The sequence below is a fragment of the Diabrotica virgifera genome, chromosome 6 (genome assembly GCF_917563875.1).
Source record: "Diabrotica virgifera virgifera chromosome 6, PGI_DIABVI_V3a".
Taxonomy (NCBI): domain Eukaryota; kingdom Metazoa; phylum Arthropoda; class Insecta; order Coleoptera; family Chrysomelidae; genus Diabrotica; species Diabrotica virgifera.
Window position 1 is genome coordinate 8,105,855 of NC_065448.1, and position 22,782 is coordinate 8,128,636.

General features: G+C 33.6%; 1 protein-coding gene across 1 annotated transcript in view; it reads right to left on the reverse strand.

The window, feature by feature from the left end:
• LOC114349472 (uncharacterized) overlaps positions 1-10,734 on the reverse strand; it is a 120,720-nt gene extending 109,986 nt beyond the window's left edge. Inside the window, exon 1 of the mRNA XM_028299855.2 lies at positions 10,396-10,734. The gene's annotated coding sequence lies outside the window, so the exon portion shown is untranslated. The remainder of the gene's footprint in view (positions 1-10,395) is intronic.
• Between the last annotated feature and the right edge of the window lie 12,048 nt (positions 10,735-22,782).

Sequence of the window (22,782 nt, forward strand, 5' to 3'; positions counted from 1 at the left end):
CTATAATATACTTTGATTATTTTAAAAATCGACCTGTCCCAGCGTTTTGCTTACTGAACGTTTATTTATTATAACGAAACTTCTGATCCCGTATCAATGAGTATCTGTATTTTTTTTTTTTTTTTTCGTTTAATAAAACTATCAACCAGCACTAAATTATTCATTTTTTTTTGTTCGACTGTTTTGTTTTCGTTATAAACCAGGGCACTTAGGAAAAAATAAATTGATTTTAAATGCAACACCTAGAGACTTGCAACTTGTTTCATTGTGTTTGGGATGACGCATGACGTCAAGAAAAAAGTCTACAATAGAAAATTGGGTGGAAATGCATAATTGCATAGTTTACAGTGCAAAAAACGCATAGAAAATCAGTATCTTAATGGCCACATGACCAGATTTTGATACTAGGAGGTTTTGGGGTCGCTGAACACGAATACGTCATCAGAACCGACCCCGGAGTACCAGGTGCTCAAGGTTACTGCTAAGGAACGTCATGTGGAGTTTCGAGTGCTTATTTCCAGACTAAATTGATGCAAACAGATTATTCGGGGGTTTTGGGGCCTCTGAACAAGAATCAGAACCGACCTCCGGTGCACCTGGTGCCCAGAGTCACTGCTAAGGCACGTTATCTTCTGGAGTTTCGAGGGTTTTTGGCATTAAATTGATGCAAATAGATTACTCGGGGGTTTTTTGGTTTGATGAACACGAATATGACATCAGAACCGACCCTGGGACTGTGCCCAGTGCGACTGCTATGTCCGAGTACTTTGTTTGCAACAATTTAGTGGCGGAAAGCCTTGAAATTGGACACCAAATGCTCCGGGAGGTCGGTTCAGATGGCGTATTTATGTTCAGCAACCCCAAAAACTCTCGAGTAGCCTGTTTGCATCAACAGAGTGCTGAAAACTTTCGAAACGTGATGTATGCCAGAGAAACGTGTATTATGAACCAGCAAGAGAAGAAAGTAGAGATCTGGGAAAGATCAGAGCATCAGAAGATCTGGGCTCAGAAAAATCTTCGGAGGAATTCATGACGACAGAGAATATTTGGAGAAGATGAACAAATAAAGAAGTAATGAGGATGTGTGGCGAGACGCCTTAATTACTATTTTTGCTAATTTTAATTTTTAATAACTTTTCTCAAAACGAAATAATATGGGTCATATAAAATTCACATTTAATATAGAAACCAGATGCTAAGAAGGGCACGGTTTTACGAAACGAAATGTATCCCTAACCATATGTTTTTGGTGTGTTCAGTTTAACAAACTGAATTCCCCATAAATTAATTACCTTATCAGACCTTATGTCAATAACTCACTTTTTAGATGCATTCGAAGACGTTTTTTAAAACTGCAGAAATGTTTAAACTTTTAAACACTAGATCTAAATAATTTATCGCCTTTCTGGCCAGATGGTAGAAACACAAACATATTAGCGTTTGTGGTTTTTTTCACAACCTCCCGTCGGTAGTCACACCCCAGCGGGCGTCGGGATAGGTCAACAACACACCCTTACGAGTTATAAGCAAACCACGTCTTTTTACCGATTAAAATAAATATATTAGTCCGTTCTTTAACGGTAAAATATTGCAAAATCTCTAAATTTTAAAGAACCGCTTGGATTGACATGAAATTTGGCATATACATAGCTAACAAGTCAAAGAAAAAAAGTGATATTGTGCCGATATGTGCTTTTGCCCTGGGGGTGGTTTTCACCCCCTCTTGGGGTGAAAAAATATTCGTCCAAAGAAAGTCAGGAAATGGATAAACTGGCTAATTTTAAGTAACTTTTGTTCAATAGAGTTTTTTCACTAAGTCAATACTTTTTGAGTTATTTGGCAGTGAATGGGTGCGTTCGGACGACCACAGCGGCTGGACAGCTGAGCCAGCAGTAGCTGTCAGACGTCACCGCTGGAAGTCAGCCGCTGAGAGATTTACTAAGCCTTCCCTATCACGGCTGGATACAACCACTCAGCCGATTTCTGCTGACAGTCAGCCGCTATGGTCGTCCGAACGCACCCATTATGTTCATTTTTTCAACAAAATAACCACGCTTTTAGACGGTTTTTCTCAAATAACTCAAATAGTAAGTATTTTGTCGAAAAAACGTTCTTAACAAAAATATAGCCTGTAAATTTATTTAAAAAATAGTGTATATATCACGTCTCTACACCTAGTAGAAGCCGAGTTATAGCTAATAAAAAATAGGTTCATATTCGACAAATTCCAAATGGAATACTTTAACGTGAAATAACCAAAAATGAAGCACATTGGGGGAAACTCATTACAACTTATTTAAAGTGTTTAAAAAATGATTTATTTTGGTTTTATAAAAAAAATTTCTAGCATCAAAATTAAACAAGTTACGCTCAAAATAAAGTTAGTCCCTTTTGGTTTTGGTAAAAAAATCGAGAAAATCACCCCCTAATTAGTATCTTAAATGAACTTAATCGTTACGACTTCACAAGTTTCTTGACTCGTGTATATATTGTTTATATGATTTGTAAGTTTCATCGGTTCAAAGTCCTTATTATTGAAAGGGCTGTAGTTAAAAGGGGTTGAACGAGTCCTGATCACGAATGTATGCAAATTTAGAAACACCAAATCTTAATCAATTTTTGTCTAAAAGAAAAACAAAAAAATACATGATATTCAGAAAAGCAAATCTGACTTTTTTTTGTTTTTCGAGATTTTTGGTATCTCTAACAATTTTTAAGTTATTTTGAAAAAAACCATATTTTTCAAAATTTAAATTTTTAAAAATTTTATTTTGAAACCAAATTTTTTCAAAAATAAGCACTTTGAATCGATGAAACTTACAGATCATGTAAACACAACATAAGTAAAATAATTTGTGGAGCGGTAACGATTAATTTCATTTAAGGAGGGGGTATGGTTTGAAATCAACATATCCAGCACATTTTTGTGAATTTTTTTCGAAACTATGGTAGAATTATTTTATTTTTAAATTAAATAAACACATTAAGTACAATTCAAAGAATATTTAAGAAAAAATTCAATCCAAAATATTGACAAATAAGCCATTGGCGACAAATTTTGGCAGGCAGCTCAAAAAAAAATGGATTTTGCGGTGGACATCAGAACTGATCACTGGATTATACGAAACAAAAAATTCAAAAAGATTTTATTAGCTTATGAGTTTCACGAGGTAACAGTGTCGAGTTTTTTTATTTTTAATGATTTTTGAATTTTTGGTATCACTCAAAATTCAAAAATACGAAATTTTTGATAAAAATTTTGTGAAAACCAACAGATTTAATATTGTTGAACAAAAAATAAGCACAAAACGAAAAATATCTCGACGTTGTTACCTCACGAAATGTCTAAAGAAAATCTGTGCAAAATATCAGGTAGATCGGCCGAGTAGTTTTTCAGTTACAAGGTCCACCGCATTTGAAAAAGCAGTTTTGAGAAAAATGCGTTTAAAGTTTTGACAACTGCATCTTCATCTTCTTATTTGTCTGCCAAATCGTAAAGTGATGAACATTGGAATATGTTTTTTAAATTGGGGAGTAATCTACAAAAGAGAAGGCGAACAGTTGTTTAACGTTTCTCACTACGCTCCGGCGTGTTGGCGCGAAGCCGCGGCAAAGCGAGTCGAAGGTAGGGATATTCAACACCCTGTATCTCTGGTAATTTTACTCCGATTATTTTGAAATTTTCAGAGAGTATTCTTGAAAGTATGCACTTTTATTTGAAATAACAAAAAAATTTAAATATTTCAAACCATACCCCCTCCTTAAGTTGCTAATTAGAGGGTGGTCTTCCCGATTTTTTTTTTGAAAAAACAAAAGGGACCAACTTTATTTTGAGCGTAACTTGTTTAACTTTAATGCTAGAAACTTTTTGTAAAAACAAAAATAAAGCTTCTTTTAAACACTATAAAAAAGTTATAATGGGTTTTCCCCAAAAAGTGCTTAATGTTTTGGATATTCCGTCGAAATGTTCTATTTGAAATTTGGTGAATATGAATCCATTTTTCATTGGCTATAACTACGGTTCTACGAAATCCAGAGACCTAACGCGTACACCATTTTTTTTTACTTTTTTATAAGCTATATTTTTGCTAGGAACTTTTTTTCGACAAAATACTTACTTTTTGAGTTATTTGCGAAAAAGCGTCTAAAAATGTGGTTATTTTGTTGAAAAATGAACATATTCACTCGCAAATAACTCGAAAAGTGTTGACTTGGCGAAAAAGCTCTATAGAACAAAAGTTACTTAAAATTAGTCAGTTTACTCATTTCCGGACTTATTTTGGACATAAATTTTTTCACCCCCAAGAGGGGGTGAAAGTCACCCCCAGGGCAAAAGCACACATCGGCACAATATCACTTTTTTTCTTTGACATGTAAGCTATACGCATGCCAAATTTCATGTCAATCCAAGCGGTTCTTTAAAATTTAGAGCAAAAACCGTGAAAGAATATTATTGAAAGGTTGTTGTGTTTACATTTATTTTAATTTAAGTTAATCGTCCCCAAACAATTCGGAACAGATGTATGGAAAACCTACAATTGTGGCAAAAATGAGTGCCCAAATAGCTAGATGGCTTGGTAACATTATATGAATGCAAAAGAACCGAAATGTTAAAACAATACTGAAGGAAAGAGAAATCGGGAAAAAATAAGATGACGTCCAAAGAAGGAACGGTTGGAAGCAGTAATGGACTTGTCAGAAATAGGAGTGAGAAACTGGAGAGAAAAAGCAAAGGACTGGAAAAAATGCAGGAAAATAAATTTTTGAAAGCTAGGGGACTACAAGGCCTGTAGCGCTGTTGTATAAACTATAAACTCATGCTAAAAGATCGACCTATTTACACTAATTTTAATGTCTCATATTTCCTAAACCTGTTGTTCGATTTTAGTGATTTTTGAAGTTATACTTCTTTAGGCGCGTTTGAAAGTAAAATTTTTCATAAATCTGCGCGCATGCGCACACAGACAGTATGACGTTTAGTTGCAAATCTTTTAAATTATGTATCAGCGCAAATAAGCCATTAAAATAATATATTAGTGTTTTTTAGTAAATGTATTATTTATTATAATTTTGTGTCTTTGGATTTGTCTTCCTTGGGCGTAAAATAAAACATCTATTTTTATATTTCACTTGTCACCGTGATGTGTAATTATGTATATCTGAAACGTCAGTAACATGCGCCTTGATGGCCTTGTTGGTAGAGCATTGGACCAGAGATCGAGAAATCGCGAGATTGCGGGTTCAAATCCCGGACGATTCATACTTTTTTCTTTTAATATTTGGCATTGTTAAGTTTTGGTTAATTTTTTGTAATTATTGTTAATTTTTTGTATTGTAACTGTTAAGTATATTTATTTCGTTGAAATTACATAATAGAAGTATAACTTCTTACGTGCGTACAAAGTACACACACATTCTTTTTTTTAATATGTTATAGCTTTATTCTTCAAGAATATCGATGTAATAATATTTTTGCTAAACAGATAAGTGTCATTGTATACCGGGTGTAACAATGATAGTGTGTTTTTTCCTCAAAGTTTGGAACACCCTGTGGAATATTGTAGCGTATATAAAATATTGAAATTAAAACTCAACTGTAACCTTAAGCCATCTAAACATTTTGCTTTATCATTTACGTAGGTCAAAATTTTTGACGTAAGAGAACTGTCAAAACATTAGAATGTGACTTTTCATTATTGCCATTTACAAACATGGCAATAATGAAAAGTCACATTCTAATGTTTTGACAGTTCTCTTACGTCAAAAATTTTGACCTACGTAATATCGCTTTTGTAGTAAAAATACTATAGGCATTTATTCATTCGCTTATGTTGGATAATAAAAAAGTTAGGTACTTTAACAACTAGCAACGTTCTTCATCAATACAGGGTGTTTCTAAATAAGTGCGACAAACTTTAGGGGGTAATTCTGCATGAAAAAATAATGACCGTTTACTTTATAAACATGTGTCCGCAAATTAGTCCAGAAAGCCACTGCGCATCCGCTAGGAAAAATATTCTAATTCGGAGTTTTTGCACAATCTTACTCAAAAAGGACTCCTTTTAATAAATTTGCATGTTGCCAGGACCAAAAAGTGGTCAAAAATTTTTTAAACGTTTTTTTTTTGTTTTTTTTCCTAAAATTATTTTTTTTGCATGGAAAAAAGTTTTTTTAGGTTTTTTGGATCATTCCAAACAGAAAAGGTCTTTAGTGACTTATCTCTAAAAACGATAGTTTTTGACATATAAGCGATTAAAAATTGAAAAATTGCGAAATCGGCCATTTTTAACCCTTAAAAACTATGTGAAAAACTGAAAATTTTAATGTTGCCAAGGTAGGTAGATATTCTTTAAACATCGATTGATGAAATCCCGAAGAGTTTTTTGCAATAGAGTATTCAAAACTCCTTTGTTTTTTAATTGTTAATCAAGCGTGCGCGACACTATTTTCCACCGACAGTATGGTGCAAATGAAAGGAATAAATTCGTTATTTCGTAAACCGGCGACTTTAAGGAAAAATCCCGAAACAGGTCGATTTTTATTTTTAAGTTATGATATTATAGCATATATGGTATACTAGTGACGTCATCCGCCTGGGCGTGATGACGTAATCGATGATTTTTTTAAATGAGAATAGGGGTCGTGTGGTAGCTTATTTGAAAGGTTCTTCAATTCTCTATTCATTAATGTAAACATTTACATACTTATTTATACAGGGTGTCCTTCTACTTCTTTTTTTGTCAAATAATTTAATTTAATAAAAATTTTTTGGACACCCTGTATAAATAATTATGTAAATGTTTATATTACTGAATAGAGAATTGAAGAACCTTTCAAATGAGCTAGCACACGACCCCTATTCTCGTTTAAAAAAATCATCGATTACGTTATCACGTCCAGATGGATGACGTCACTAGTATACCATATATGCCACAATATCGTAACTTAAAAATAAAAATCGACCTGTTTCGGGATTTTTCCTTAAAGTCGCCGGTTTACGAAATAACGAATTTATTCCTTTCATTTGCACCATACTGTCGGTGGAAAATAGTGTCGCGCACGCTTGATTAGCAATTAAAAAACAAAGGAGTTTTGAATATTGTATTGCAAAAAACTCTTCGAGATTTCATTAATCGATGTTTAAAAAATATCTACCTACCTTGGCAACATTAAAATTTTCAGTTTTTCACATAGTTTTTGAGGGTTAAAAATGGCCGATTTCGCAATTTTTCAATTTTTAATCGCTTATATGTCAAAAACTAGCATTTTTAGAGAAAAGACACTAAAGACCTTTTCTGTTTGGAATGATCCGGAAAACCTAAAAAAACTTTTTCCCATGCAAAAAAAAAATAATTTTAGGAAAAAAACAAAAAAAAAACGTTTAAAAAATTTTTGACCACTTTTGGTCCTGGCAACATGCAAATTTGTAAAAAGGAGTCCTTTTTGAGTAAGATTGTGCAAAGAATCTGAATTAGAATATTTTTCCTAGCGGATGCGCAGTGACTTTCTGGACTAAATGCTTCGTTCCGAGATACGGGATGTTGAATTTTTTCTTACAAACTGACGATTTATTTATTGCTCTAAAACCGGTTGAGATATGCTAATGAAATTTGGTAGGGCATTTTGCGCATTTTGGGCATTTTGCGGGTAATTTGCGCATTTTTTGACGTACAATTAAGAATTTTATATTCACCATTGGTGAATCATATTATCCGGTCATATTACCCGTATGCACGCCAATGATGAATATAAAATTCTTAATTGTACATCAAAAAGCAATAACTATCTCTTAAAACCTACCAAATTTCATTTGCATATCTCAACCGGTTTTAGAGCAATAAATAAATCGTCAGTTTGTAAGAAAAAGAATTCAACATCTCGTATCTCGGAAACGAAGCATTTGCGGACATAATATGTGTATAAAGCAAACTGTCATTATTTTTTCATGCAGAATTACCCCTTAAGTTTGTCGCACTTATTTAGAAACACCCTGTGTTGATGAAGAACGTTGCTAGTTGTTAAAGTACCTAACTTTTTTATTATCCAACATAAGCGAATGAATCAAAAAGCAAAATGTTTAGATGGCCTAAGGTTACAGTTGAGTTTTAATGTCAATATTTTATATACGCTAGAATATTCCACAGGGTGTTCCAAACTTTGAGGAAATAACACACTATCATCGTTACACCCGGTATACAATGACACTTATATGTTTAGCAACAATATTATTACATCGATATTCTTGAAGAACAAAGCTATAACATATTAAAAAAATCACTAAAATCGAACAACAGGTTTAGGAAATATGAGATATTAAAAATGTCCCATTTTTAAGGTGATGTGATACTTTTTTGGCGGAGTGTATGTAATAAATCTATGTGCTTATTGACATTTTCCTAGGCTAATTAGGTAATACGTAGGAACTTGAAGACAGTATTACGACTCAAAATGCTATTACCATTGAAAGAAGAACTAATATATTTCCCCCCTAGAGTATTTGTAGTGCAATTGCACAATAGGAGAATATTATTGAACATTTAGTGCTTCCATATGCTAACAATTATTATTCAAATTCAGATACATATTTGTTTTGACACCCATAACTTCCAGATCGGAATCCAATCAATTTTCGTTTCTACATGTTTCAAAAGTTGTGCATTGAAAATAAATAAAAAAAGCTCCTATTACTAATAGTCCTGTCGCCAGGGGGGCTACAACGGCCTTCTTAATTCAGATGGACTTACCCAAGTTTTTTATGTATTTTGGCCCGTAGAACACGAATTTTTTAGGTAAGAGTTGATCCGGATGTCGATAAGATTGTTATAAACAAAGAAGTTGAGGAATTACATAACAGCGATTTCTCGCAAAACAAAACATTTTTTGGTATTTTTTGGGTCATTTTAACCAAAAAATGTTCCTACAAGTTTTTTCGTAGGATGCATAGTTTTCGAGATAAACGCGGTTGAACTTTCAAAAAATCGAAAAATTGCAATTTTTGAACCCGAATAACCTTTGAATAAGAAATAAAATAGCAATTTCGCTTACCGCCTTTAAAAGTTTGAGTCAAATTATATCTGTTTTGAATATTTGCATTGCTAAAAATTTATTTTTTTATTGTTAAAAAAAGCTATAAACACATAGTGTTTCCCGTGCCTAATACATGCGGTTTAATGCATGCTACATAGAAATAGCCTCGCTTGCACTTTTACCTCTTCTACCTACTCGTTCGATTTTAAATGAGAAATCATTAAAAACATCACTCAAGCACTAGGTGTTTATAGCTTTTTTTAACAACAAAATAATAAATTTTTAGCAATAAAAATAATTAAAACCAATGTAATTTGACTTGAACTTTCAAATGCGGTAAGCAGAATTGCTATTTTATTTTTTAATCAAAAGTTATTCGGGTTCAAAAATTGCAATTTTTCGATTTTTTGAAAGTTCAACCGCGTTTATCTCGAAAACTATGCATCCTACGAAAAAATTTGTAGGATCATTTTTTGGTTAGAATGACCCAAAAAATACAAAAAAATGTTTTGTTTTGCGAGAAATCGCTGTTATGTGATTCCTCAACTTCTTGGTTTATAACAACAATCTTATCGACATCCGGATCAACTGTTACCCAAAAAATTCGTGTTCTACAGGTCAAAATACATAAAAAAAACTTGGGTAAGTCCATCTGAATACAGGAGGCCGTTGTACCCCCCCTGGCGACAGGACTATAATTTTTCTATGACAGTAGTTCGTAATTGATCAGTGCAACAGTCGACCTAATTTTTAGTAGGAGGAGGCAGAATTTTATATCAAATTGTATTATTAAAGTAGTCATATTTACTATAAAATCATTTTTTATTGTTAATTATATTCGTCTATGGTTATAATGTAATATTAACACAGTCGTTAAAATGAATTTTATGAATGATTTTTATAAAAATGAGTCATTTTGTGGAATAAATATGGATGTTATTGTAGATACGCTCAGATATGGTCGATATGCGTATTTATGTACTCAACTTAATCACAATCACTAAAATTCTTGTAATCAGTTCTTGCTAAAGTAAACATTAAAAATTCCACCGTTCTGGGGAAATATCGGACGATCTTGCAACGCCGCCGAGTTTGCAACATGTGGTGGAATGATGGAATCCGTGCGGGAAAAGGGGGCAACGATCGTCGAATCGAGACAGACAGCGTATGACGCCAAAGTGATAGTCAAAGCGGCGCCAGTATAGTACAATACCGTGCAAAAATTTGTACAAGGATTAATCTTATTTATTATCTGTACATTATCGAAATGCCACTTAATGCGATCAAAATCACACAGAATCATACTTTTCGAGCAAATAAAAAAATTCCACCAAGTCATGCTATAAAAAATTTTGAAAAAGCACTTACCTTTTATTACAGAAAGCGAATTCGCCTACTACTATTACAAAACCACAATGTTTACATTATGAACACTATCTTCACTCCAATCAATCGATTATTCCGACACAATCACTTAAAATACGAATAATTTGAATGTTAGGACTATAAAAATTACAAGATTACGAAAATATAGAGTTGGCACTTAGTTATAAATGTTGATTTATCACTTATTGTAATGTTTCATGACTCGTACGCACTTATCTTGCGAGATTTACTGGTAATTTGAGATAAATCTACAGATACTGCGTGTACAAAATACACTAAATATGATATGATGGGTCACACGGCGCCATGTTTACTTGTTTGACTCTTCCGTCTCTCTCGCTCGCCCGCGCGCTTCTAGCAATCGCTGGCTAAAGCTGACCATGGACACTGTCGACTCCATCATTAAAATAAATACGTAATGGCCACATACGCATATTAATTAGATCAAAGATGTTTTTTGAGGAAACTGTTACTTTTGAGACGAATTTTTTTTTCAGTATATTCATTTTATTTATCTACAGTCTACATTATACTTACTTACTTTACTCTTCTTGATTCCATTTGGAACATAGGGCCTTTACAGTCCACCTCAATTCACATCTATTTCTGGCCAGGGCTTTCACCTCTTTCCATGTTAACCAGTTATCTTCTAGCTCTCTGGTAATATTTCTTTTCCAGGATGTCATTGGTCTGCCTTGTTTTCTTTTTCCTGGTAATCTAGGGCTTGTTTGGTTATATCATCTTCATTTTTCCTTAATGTGTGTCCAATAAACTTCCATTCGCCTCTATTTATCGTTTTTGGCTATCGGCTCTTGATTAGTTTTTCTCCAAAGTTCCTTGTTACTTATCTGATTTGGCCAATATATTATTGTGTTTTCAATTTATCAATCAAAGGCAAAATGAAAATTAAATTAAAATTTTTTTAAATAACGAGGGCACATAAATTTAATAGACCCTGTATATTGATCTGTAACTATTTATTAGAATTTAGTTTGGATGTAAGTGGATTTCTTTTTTAATGAGCTTTCCGATGAAAGACTCTTTAAAGACTTTTGTGAATAATTAAAGTGAAAAGGACGATGTATTTAGATTTAAAATGGAAAAAGATTGTTTATTACGGGAACTATAGAATCCACAGGTAGAGGTAATTATCATTTTCTAGAAAAATGGTTTAAAAGAAAGTTTGGAATTTTAATATCTTTGTTTCAACCCGAGTAAATATTGTAGGGTTCCCCGAAAGTAATTAGGATGGTCGGAATAATTTTGAAGACTGTTTGTTTGTCGAATGGAAAAGAGAAATGTTTCTGATTCTTGTCAAGTTGGAAGGGGAAAAGTGGTTTGAATGTTAAGTGAGTTTGAAAAGGAAGTTATTATGTTTTTGGCATCGCTGAGGAGCAGTTCGACGTTTTCGTGGATAAGTAGTTAGCAAGTACCAGTGGTTGTTTGATAGTGGAGAATAGTGCTGAAAAGTGGAACGAGAGACAGATCAAATTGAGACGAAATACCTCTTTGGTTCTGTATTATTGTGAGAAGCAGAGCAGAGAATTTTTGGAGTTTGTGTGAATCGAGTACTGGTCAAAAGAGGCTTTGGCTCGTTGGAGAATTGGTGCTGGTATGCTGATAGTTTTGAAGCTGGAGAACGGAGAGGGCTTTGATGAGTAGCCTTTAACATAGTCAACGAGGGAGAGCTGTTTTTGGGTCACGAGAAGACATCAGAGTGAGTGAAGAAAAAGGTCAGTCAACTTATGTGAAAGATATTTTTATGTTCGGAAACTAAAATTTTGAGTAAAAAGCATATGAATTAAAATTCCAATATTTCTAAAAGTAAATAGGAAGTATAGCTAATCTTGCGAATACATAAATTTGTTTTGTTTAGTTTGTTTTACCAAAGTCATCGGGAACAAACCGATAAATTGTTTTTTTTTTAACTATAATAAATTTAAGTGGTAAAAATTTCATTCGGACATCTGTGTCCACAAGTTTTAGATTTGATAGATTTTTAGAGTATTGATTTTGATAAATAAAAGACAATTCTGTATGTTTACTTTATATTTTTGCTTTATTTCTTTTTCCTATTTTATCCCGATTAGGATCAACTAAGAGATACTGAAACCACGAGAGAAGATAAGTATAACGTAAGATAATTTAGACATTTTTTAATATTACAAAAAGGCACCCTGAGATTTTTTTTATTCATTTTTTATGTATGATTTGCGACAATTAAATAATTAATCAAATAAATAATAATTAATATAAAATTAATAAGAAGCAGATCATAACAATATTTGTAATATTCATCTAAAGCATCTATTTACAAATGTTTGAACCTTTTGTATAGTCTTTTTCTCTAATTTCGAAATTTCTGCTGCATATAGCAAAATGCTCTTTACATTTGTATTCAATATAATGATTTTAGTTTTGGTTGTTAATTTATTGGACTCACATGTTTTCTTCAGTATATAGAACGCATTCTAGGCTTTAGTTATCCTTCCATTAATTTCTTCTTCTATTCCACCGCTAGTATCAATTATGCTTCCCAGATAGCAAAACTTCTGTACATTTTCTACTTCTCCTTCAATGGATATCCCCATTTCTCTTTCCGTATTTATCTTCATAAGTTTGGTTTTTCTCGTGTTAATCTCTAATCCTATTTTTCTTGTCTCTTTTGTCACCTTTTCTGTTTCTTTTCTGCATATGTTGTCTTTTTTCGGACACCAGATATATCTATATCATCCGCAAAGTCTAGATCTTCAAGCTGACTGAAAGCATTCCATCTAATTCCTGTTTTATTTTTCGTTGCTTTCTTCATGAACCAGTCGATTAATACTACTATATTGTATAATATAGACCCAGTCTATACCCAGTCTACATTATACAATATATACTAAACCTAAACATTTCCACAGTTTTCACTGTATTCCACATTCAACATCCAACCATTCTCTCTAGTTCTTTCTGTTTTGCCAGACCCCTTCGTGCAGATTTTTTCGTTCCATTGTTTCATCCACTTCATCTCTGAAAGATCTTTGGGGTCTGTCTCTTTTCCTTCTTCCTATCGGACTCCACTCTGTTATTCTGTTTATCCAACGATTTTGGTCTGCTCTTCTGATATTTCCGCACTAGGTTAATCTCTTCTGTTCGATGTATTCCATTATATCTGAGTTCATTCTCATTATTTTCTTAATCTCTATGTTATTTATTGTATCTCTTCTTGTTACCCTGTAGCTTCTCCTTACGAATTCCATCTCTGTTACTCTTATTTTGTTTTTGGGTTTCTTATTTATTGTCCAATTTTCACACCCATAAGTGAGGATACTTCTTGTCATGGTGTTATATATTCTTCTTTTTGTTTTTATTCTGATGTTCTTATCCCAATACCGGATTCAATTTTCGTATGCAGTCTCTTGTTTGTCCTAGTCTATTTTTTTATATATTCTTCAGTTGTTCATTTGTTTGATATTATGAAACCTAAATAACTTTGATTTGTTTACCTTCGTCTATTTCCAGCTGTTTTTCTGTATTATCCGTTGTTAGGAATTCAGTTTTCTAAGTTTATTTCCACCCTATTCTTTGTATATTCCTGTTCCAGTTTTCTCATAAAACTGAGATTATCTTCGTCTTGTGCGATGACTATTAGGTCGTCAGCAAAACTTAGAGTATGTACAGTTACGGTTACTGAATATTTTACACCTTAATTTTTATATTGTAATACTGTAAAATTGCAGTGTCGTACGGATTTGATAAATGTCAAAGTCAAAAAATTTTAAACAGTCAGTGCTTGTCAGAAGCTTCGCGAGTGTTGAAAAATAAAATAAAACGATATCAAATTCCTCCAAAATGGTTAGAATGCATTTAAATGATGCGCAAAAAGCAACAGCAATTGCCAAACACGAAGAAGGTTTGGCCTAGGGTTACCGATGAAAAAGTATTTCAGTCATATAGCAATGGCCGAGTAAGAGTTTATAAGATGGGAAGCAATTGAGCAGGCATGTGAAGAGTTTGGTTACTATTATATGAGGGAATTGGTGTTATCTATCTATGAACAGAAGACTGCAAAGTTGTATTGCAATAATGGGGCTTCCACCAAAAATTAATTATTGTTTATTATTTATCATCGTTTGTCATTATTTAATGTAAAATAGATGTAAAATAAAATGGTTATTTTAAAACCAGACTTCCTTATTTTCGTTATTGAGACCATAATCTATTTTAGTCAAAAAAACTTCTTTCTATACTTTCCATTTTGTTAAGTTTTGTGAAATATATTTACGAGTATAATATTTAGGTTTTTTAATTCTAATCAACCTATTCTAGGTACACCACTCGTAACGTCACTTTGACGTAAAAGGTGCGCTTAAACGAGGTAAAAATTTAAAAAAATCGGCTCCTAGATACGTAAGCCTGTAAACTATTCAATGACCGTAACTGTACCTATTCGTTTCTTACTGTTATACTGTTATACCATTTCTTCGCACTTTCTTTTTCAGGTTTCTTTTTTCAAGAATATTTGAACAGATGTTGTTCTGAAGCTATTTTCTTGTGGCATTTTTATAATCAATTACTTTTAATGGGAAATAAGCCACAATTTTACCAAAAAAATGATTTTATTAACGTTTCGAAGCCCAAATCGGGTTTCGTTGTCAAAATATAAAATACTACTAAAATAAACAAAAATGTTGTTGCTAAGTAAAAAAATTCTTCTAATAATTTATTTAATCTGACTCATTTATATTGGCAATTCAAACGTATATTATACATTTTATTAAAATGATATCGCCAATATTTATGAGTTGCGTTCCTGGGACGACTTTACTAAAAGATAGTTCATTCGATTACATGAAATCAATCCCAACTCAAGAATATCCGTCACAAAAAAATCATAGCATGTGATCTGTCTTTAAAAAGACAACCAAATGCAACGATGACAGTAAATTTCTCGCGTTAGAGATTCCATAGTAAATCACGAGGGAAAACCAGGAAAAAACCTCGTGATACTATCCCGACATCGTAAGTATTTGGTCTTACATTTAATTTACTTTCAAAAAACTAATACCAAATTCTGACTTTAATATGTTTAAATTATAAATAATATTAATAATACATAGATATACAATAAGTAATACTAAAATATAAAATTTGTATTAACTCGATATGTTATTGACTTACTAATCGTGGTATTTTCTTTCTATTGACTTCCTCTTTCAGTATGGGTAACCACATCTTACTGCATTCTACCGAGGAATTTGCGACACAATTGGTTTCATTTAGCATAATTAGAGCCGCTTCTTTGATTTTTCTCTTTTTACTTTCTGATTCTTTCAGGACTATACTTGAATCTCTCCACTGAAATCTATGTTCATTATCCCATGCATGTTGACATATTTGAGATCTATCAAATTCTCTATTTTTAATATAAGACTGATGTTCACTTATTCTAACGTTTAATGGTCTTGATGTTTCACCTAAATAAAATTGTTCGCATTCTCAAGGTATTTTATAAATACAATTCTTTGTTCTTTCTTGTTCACTGTTAGGTTTAGTTTTAGATAGAATAGATCTCAATGTGTTTGTTGTTTTGAATGTTGTTGAAATGTTGAATTTATTTCCTATTGTTTTAAGTTTCTCGGATAGTCCTTTTATATATGGTATTGATATTTTCCTCGTATTATTTCTTGTGGATGTTATAGGATCCCGTTCTACGTTGTTCTGTTCTATTCGATCCAGTCTTGATAATTCCTTATGTATAAACGATAATGGATAATCATTTTTTAATAAAACAGATGTTAACAATTGTTTTTCTTCTAACAATGAATTTTCTTTAGAACAAGTAATTTTGGCTCTATCATATAAGGATTTAATGATTCCCTTCTTAACGTTGATGTTGTGATTTGATTTGTAATTGAGATATCTGTTGGTGTGTGTTGGTTTTCTATACACTTGAGTTTCATATCCAGTATCCTTCTTTGATACTAAAACATCAAGGAAAGGTAGAGTGTTATTATATTCCTTTTCCATTGTAAATTTTATTGTCTTTTCTTGATCGTTTATAATATTTAGGAATGTATCCAACAATTCTGATCTATGAGGCCATATTGAAAACACATCATCTACATATCTCCACCATACTGTGGGTTTTAAATTTTGTTTAGAAATGATATTAGTTTCGAAATCCTCCATAAATATATTAGCCAATAATGGAGATAAAGAAGAGCCCATTGCTAGACCAAAATTTTGTTTATAGAATTCATTATTTAGTTGAAAATAGGTATTATTAGTACATAATGTCAATAACTCCATTATAGCTGATACATTTAGTTTTGTCCTAGTTGTCAATGTATTATCATTTTCTAATTTCGTTTTGATTATGTTTAAAGTTTTGAACTTTTTTTTGAACAGGGTAGGGGATGTGGGGTAGCCCTTTAGTAGTCCATTTGTCGTCTTATCTACATTTGTATATGTATATATACGGACCTGTCACTTCTGGGCAGGAAAATAAAAATAAAAACATTTGTTGCCACCTTCAGATATTTTAGTCTTCTTTCCAATGTTCCGCTTCTGAACCATCTCCTATTTGGACCGCATCCTCTTCGGATATCTGGTATTTTCTGTCATTGACTCCTGGACATATTTTTTTGTAGAGACTTGTTTTTGTCATCCTACCTACTTTCCTGACCGGTTGTCTTCCACAACCACCTAGCTAGACTCTGATCAGATGGTCAATCAGTATGTGTTTTTCTTTGTACATCCTCTGTATACGATTTCCAGTGGGGATGTCCCTGGTCGTAAGAAGTCTTTTTGTGACTTGGTCGAAGAAGGACCTTGTCCTGTTCCCAGCCACCTCCCTCAATGGTGTGTACGGAGCTTTTCGCTGATGGTTGCATTTGATCTTCTCTCATCCCATGTCGATCCTTCAGTTCTTTCCAATTTCTGTGTTGTTTCAGTTCTTTCCAATTTCTTCCAGTTGATCTCTGCTGTTGAACTCCATACTGGAACTGCATATAGTATCACCAACCTAACGTAGACCTGGTACAGCCGGATTTTCTTGACCTTCGTTAGGGTGGACCTGAAAATATAAATTTGAATTAGTCTTTTTGCTAAATTTGATTTTGCCTTGGTTTGCTGCGTGTGCTTTGTGAAATTAAGTTTTCCACCTATACCTCTAACCAAAGTAAAGTATACATTTCCTGGCCTTATTGTAGCGAGCAAAGTCGTACTTTTCCTCCTTAGGGAGACAAAGTACTTTTATTCCCTAGGGAGTAAAAGTAAAAGTGACGTCATATTATGTCATCGATGAAATAACTTATTGACGCGTTATATTATATTCTATTTTCTATTACGTAAATATCTATACATTTTAACGTTTATTTATAGAAAAGCCTGTATTTTGCAGAATGAAAAAATTAGTAAATTATTGTTATTTTTATTTAACAATGTTTACATTAATGATTTGACTTTTATTTGGCAGTTGACAGCTATACTCTACCTACTTGTTAGTTTTAGTTCTGTTCTATAATAAATTTTGTTAGCTAGTTACATATGTAAATAAATTATTTAAAATGACATGTTATTTGAGGGAGGTGGAAAAATCATATGTAGAACATGGTAGTAAAGAGCCTTTTCCTCCCTTGAATGAACTTCATTCTCGGGAGGAAAAGTAGTTACTTTGCTCCCTTGTTATACAAATAGCTATTCCTGTCGAGATGGACTCGCTAAGTACTTGACGGATGTTTCAAAATTGATAACTTTTCTCCTGATCGTAAGTTCCACTACTGGTGAATTTGTTTGCTGTGTAAAGGTGATAAACTGCGTCTTTTCCGCATTGATTTTGATTTTTCATGTATCCGTGAATTCAGATATTCATCCTAAGTGATTTTCCAGGTCTTGACAATTCTTCTCTCTTCTTTTCCTGGCATGTAAATGGCAGAAGTATCAGCTGTTCATTACTAGGAGCTCTTCTGATCCGTTTTTCGCGAGGGACCTCTCCGGCTTTTCTTTGTTTTCTTTGATCTCCCTCTAGGTCTTGTATTTGTAGGTTTCCACTTTAATATTTTCTTTATTAATTTATCTTCTTCTCTTCTTAATCATTTAGTACCTACCTATGAGCAGTTGATAAGTTTGGCGAGATTCAATTCCAAAATTAAAAGAAGAGTACTTATGGCAAATATTCGAGATCAGTGTCCCCAAAAGAGAAAGAAAAGCCTTATAAAAACTTATGTGTTGGAGCAATGTATCTTTATGCAAAAAATGTTTTTTAACAAAGCATACTTCTCTTTGTCGCTGGTATTTGGATTCAAAACATCCATAGGGAAGTAAAGTTCAAAGTATTTAAAACTGTCATAACCAATAGCAATATATGGCGTAGAAACATGGATCATGACAGAAAAGACAATAAACTTTATCAATACTTTTGAAAAAAAAATATTGAGAAGAATGCCCATCTGCGACAATGGTATGTGGAGAAGAAGATTTAACCACCAGTTGTATCAATATTACAAATAACCCTCTATAGCAAATTATGCAAAAATATAAAGATTGCGCTGGGCAGGTCACCTTATAAGAATGAATAACGGCAGAAATGCTTAGCGGAGCTATGATAGAACGTCGGCCAGTAGGAAGACCAAGGAAGAAGTGGATAGACGAAGTGAGAACTGATGCTAAAGAAATATTGAAGGTGGATAACTGGAGAAGTGTAGCCAGGGACGGAGATACTTGGTGGCGGATGCTGGGGAGGCCAGGGCCCAGCTTGGGCTGTAGTGCCATAGAAGAGAGAGAGAGAGAGAGAGAGAGAGAGAGAGAGAGAGAGAGAGAGAGAGAGAGAGAGAGAGAGAGAGAGAGAGGAGAGAGAGAGAGGAGAGAGAGAGAGAGAGAGAGAGAGAGAGAGAGAGAGAGAGAGAGAGAGAGAAAGAGAGAGGGAAAGAGAGAGAGAGAGAACTCTTGGAGGAAGAAGGAATAAACTGGATCACGGCTGTCCTCAATAAAATATGCAATACAGGAATCATCCCTGATAAATAGCTAGAATCAGAATTCATAGTGATACCTAAAAAACGGGGTAAAAAAGTGCGAAGAATATCGAACAATCAGCCTAATGAGCCATATGTTGAAACTGCTTCTTAGAGTCATTCATGGAAGAATTTATAAGAAGTGAGAGGAGCAAAATATCGGACAGTTCGGGTTCATTAATGCAGTAGGTACCAGAGAGGCACTTGTCGGAGTACAGGTACTGATTCAAGAATGCAGGGACACTAACTGCGACGTATACGCGTGCTTGATCCACTATGAAAAAGCATTTGACAGAATGCAACACCAAAAGATGATTAACATTTTAAAAGAAGCAGACTTGGATGACAAAGACTAGAATAATTTCAGAACTATACTTGAATCAGGCCGCATATTATATGAAAATTAACAGAGAAGAAGCAGATCATATAAAAATACTACGTGGAGTTAGGCAGGGATGTGTCCTATCGCCGTTGATATTTAATATGTACTCAAAAAAGAATTTTTACCGAGGTTCTATACGGAGCAGACGAAAGCATCCTTCTAAATGGAGAAAGAGTAAACAATATTAGATATGCCGACGACACCATGGTGATAGCAGATAGTTTAGAGGGACTTCAGAGACTAGTGGACAGAATCAACGAGTACTGTCAACAGTACGGATTACTAAACATTAATACCCAAAAAACGAAGCAAATGATTATCAGCAAGGAGAATATGAACGGGGCTTATCTATACATTAATGGAACGCAGATAAAGCGCATAAAACAGTATTGTTACTTGGGAACTATTATAAATGAGCAGTGGAGCAATGTTCAGGGAAAGGCAAGAACGGACTTTAACAAAATGAGCGCCATCTTCAAAAGCCACAACATATCCCTAGATACAAAAATGAGACATTTGAGATCTTATGTTTTCTCTCTATATTATTGTACGGAGCGGAGGCACGGGCGCTTACAGACACTACTATTAAAAAGCTTTAAGCATTTGAGATGTGGCTTCATAGAAGAATGCTGAGAATATCAATGACAGCAAGGATCACGAACAAGGAAGTTCTAGGAAGAATGAAGAAGGAACCGGAGATTGTGTTTACCATCAAACGCATAAAACTGCAATATCTGGGATAAGTTATGAGAAATCAGCACCGTTACTCCCTGCTGCAGTCCATATTGCAAGGTAAAGTCAAAGGTAAGCGGGGACCCGGTAGAAGGAGAATGTCATGGCTGCGGAATTTGAGAACATGGTTTAAGAAAACCTCAACGGAACTGTTTCGAGCCGCAGCGAGCAAGGTTATGATTGCCAATATGATTTCCAACATCCGAAATGGATAGGAACCAGAAGAAGAAGAAGATGTAAAAATGAATTCAAAGGTGAAAGGAAGGAATATATCGTCCTATTAGAAGTAAAACTCACTAACTACACTTTTCAGAAAGTGGAGAAAAATCGATTTAAAGGTACAAATTGTTTTTTAAATTCACTTGACTCGAATATTGATATTTTTTTAATGCAACTTTAAAGAATAAATAAATACAGATACTTTAAGCCATGTTTCGTCACAGGAACTTTGATATACCTAATCAATATTAGATCAATTCTTGTACTTAATGAGTTTTTCCTTGAACGAACACAATTATTGGATATTGATATCCTATTAGAAGTAAAACTCACTAACTACATTTTGTACTTGATGATTTTTTCCATGAACACAATTATTTGATATTGAGAAGTTAATGAATTTGTCTCCATAAAGTATCATGACGTTGGGATTCAAGATGAAAGAAACAAGTAACAAAAAATTCATTATATTACAAAATGTTAAACCTAAAACAGATTACCTATCTAACCTCTAACAGAACTAAAGCTGTGAATCTACTCAAGAAGTCGAAAAAATTTATACTTAAATTATACAAAGCTATACAAAATTTCGCTGACTTACAACTAACAAACTAGCAAAAATAACAGTCTATTATTTAAAAAATGAACAATAAATTTCGTTCTTAGAAAATAAAGGCAATTCTTTCGGCATTTATGACAACCACAAAAGCCGCCCGCTTAAACGCAAAATATAATTACCCTTTATGTAAGCTAGCTGCTACAAAGAAATAATTTTAACTCATTTGTTTAATCAATCGTCGAATAGATAATGCACACAAATAATACACAGTTATGGTTACTAATGTATTGTTTGAAAGATCACCGAGTATCACCAAGTACCGATTCGGCGCACCAGATTGTAAGGAAAAATTCACTAAGTGCAATAATAAGTTTCAATGAGTTTTACCCTAAACCCGAAATTCATAATAATGCACTCCAGAGTGTAAGGAAAAATTCACTAAGGGCAATAATAAGTTTTAGTGAATTTTACCCTGAAACCGAAATTCACAATAATTCACTTAGTGAATTATACCATAAATTATCTCAGCAATTAGAAGGGTTATAGCCCCAGATGACTGCTCCAGGGCTGGGCAATACCGTATTGAGTTCAAATTGATGAAAATGTCAAAATTTCAAAAAAGTGCACTTACTGAGTTTTACCTCTAATAGACGATATTTTTATAGAACGGGTTTTAATGATTCATGAATTTATCGTAAACCGTTAGTGTGTGGTCCGCTTTAATTCGTCAGTTTCATTCTGGAATACTACTTCTCCCCTCTCCCCCGCACCACCGCTTCAAAACGTCAAGACATTTGTTATTCTACCTCTTTCTTCGAAAACTTTCAAACCTGTTTAAGCACTCGAGAGCAGCTGTCTTTGTCTGAGCTTGGATTCACCTTACCACCAGCACATATGCTTCGCTCGCTCTAGCACATATCGCGTTCCTCGTTTATTTTTTGCCAAGCGATAAGCGATACTGGGTTTAAAGTCTACTTAAAAAACATTATTCCAAATCCTATATAAACAGTCAACAGTCATCCATCGAAAAACGGAATATTGTGTTTACCGATTTAGATTTTGACTTCATAATTTTGCATGTCATTGTCATGGCACTCTCTGCTTTTTATTCAATATCTTTATAGAATATAGAATTGTCAATATATCCCTGGAAATGTAGTCAATTACGCGTGTGGGACGTGGGATCATAGGCTATTTTTAGGCGAAAAGTACGTAAGCATTAAAGCATCTCGAGATGAGTTCTTGGAAAAGCCGAGGGATCACCGATGCATCTCGTCGTCTTTGTCTAATGTAGCGGAGTTTCCTCTCTGTCTTATCGAAGCGGATTCTCCTCATTGTCCTTGTTTTATGTAACAGGTTTTCAGTTGTATCGGAATCACCCTCGGTTGTCCTTGTTGTTTAGTGCATGGGTATGGTTATGGGCGAGGCGCTCAAAGACAGGACCGGCGTTGCATAATAGCGATTTATTGAAAAAAAAA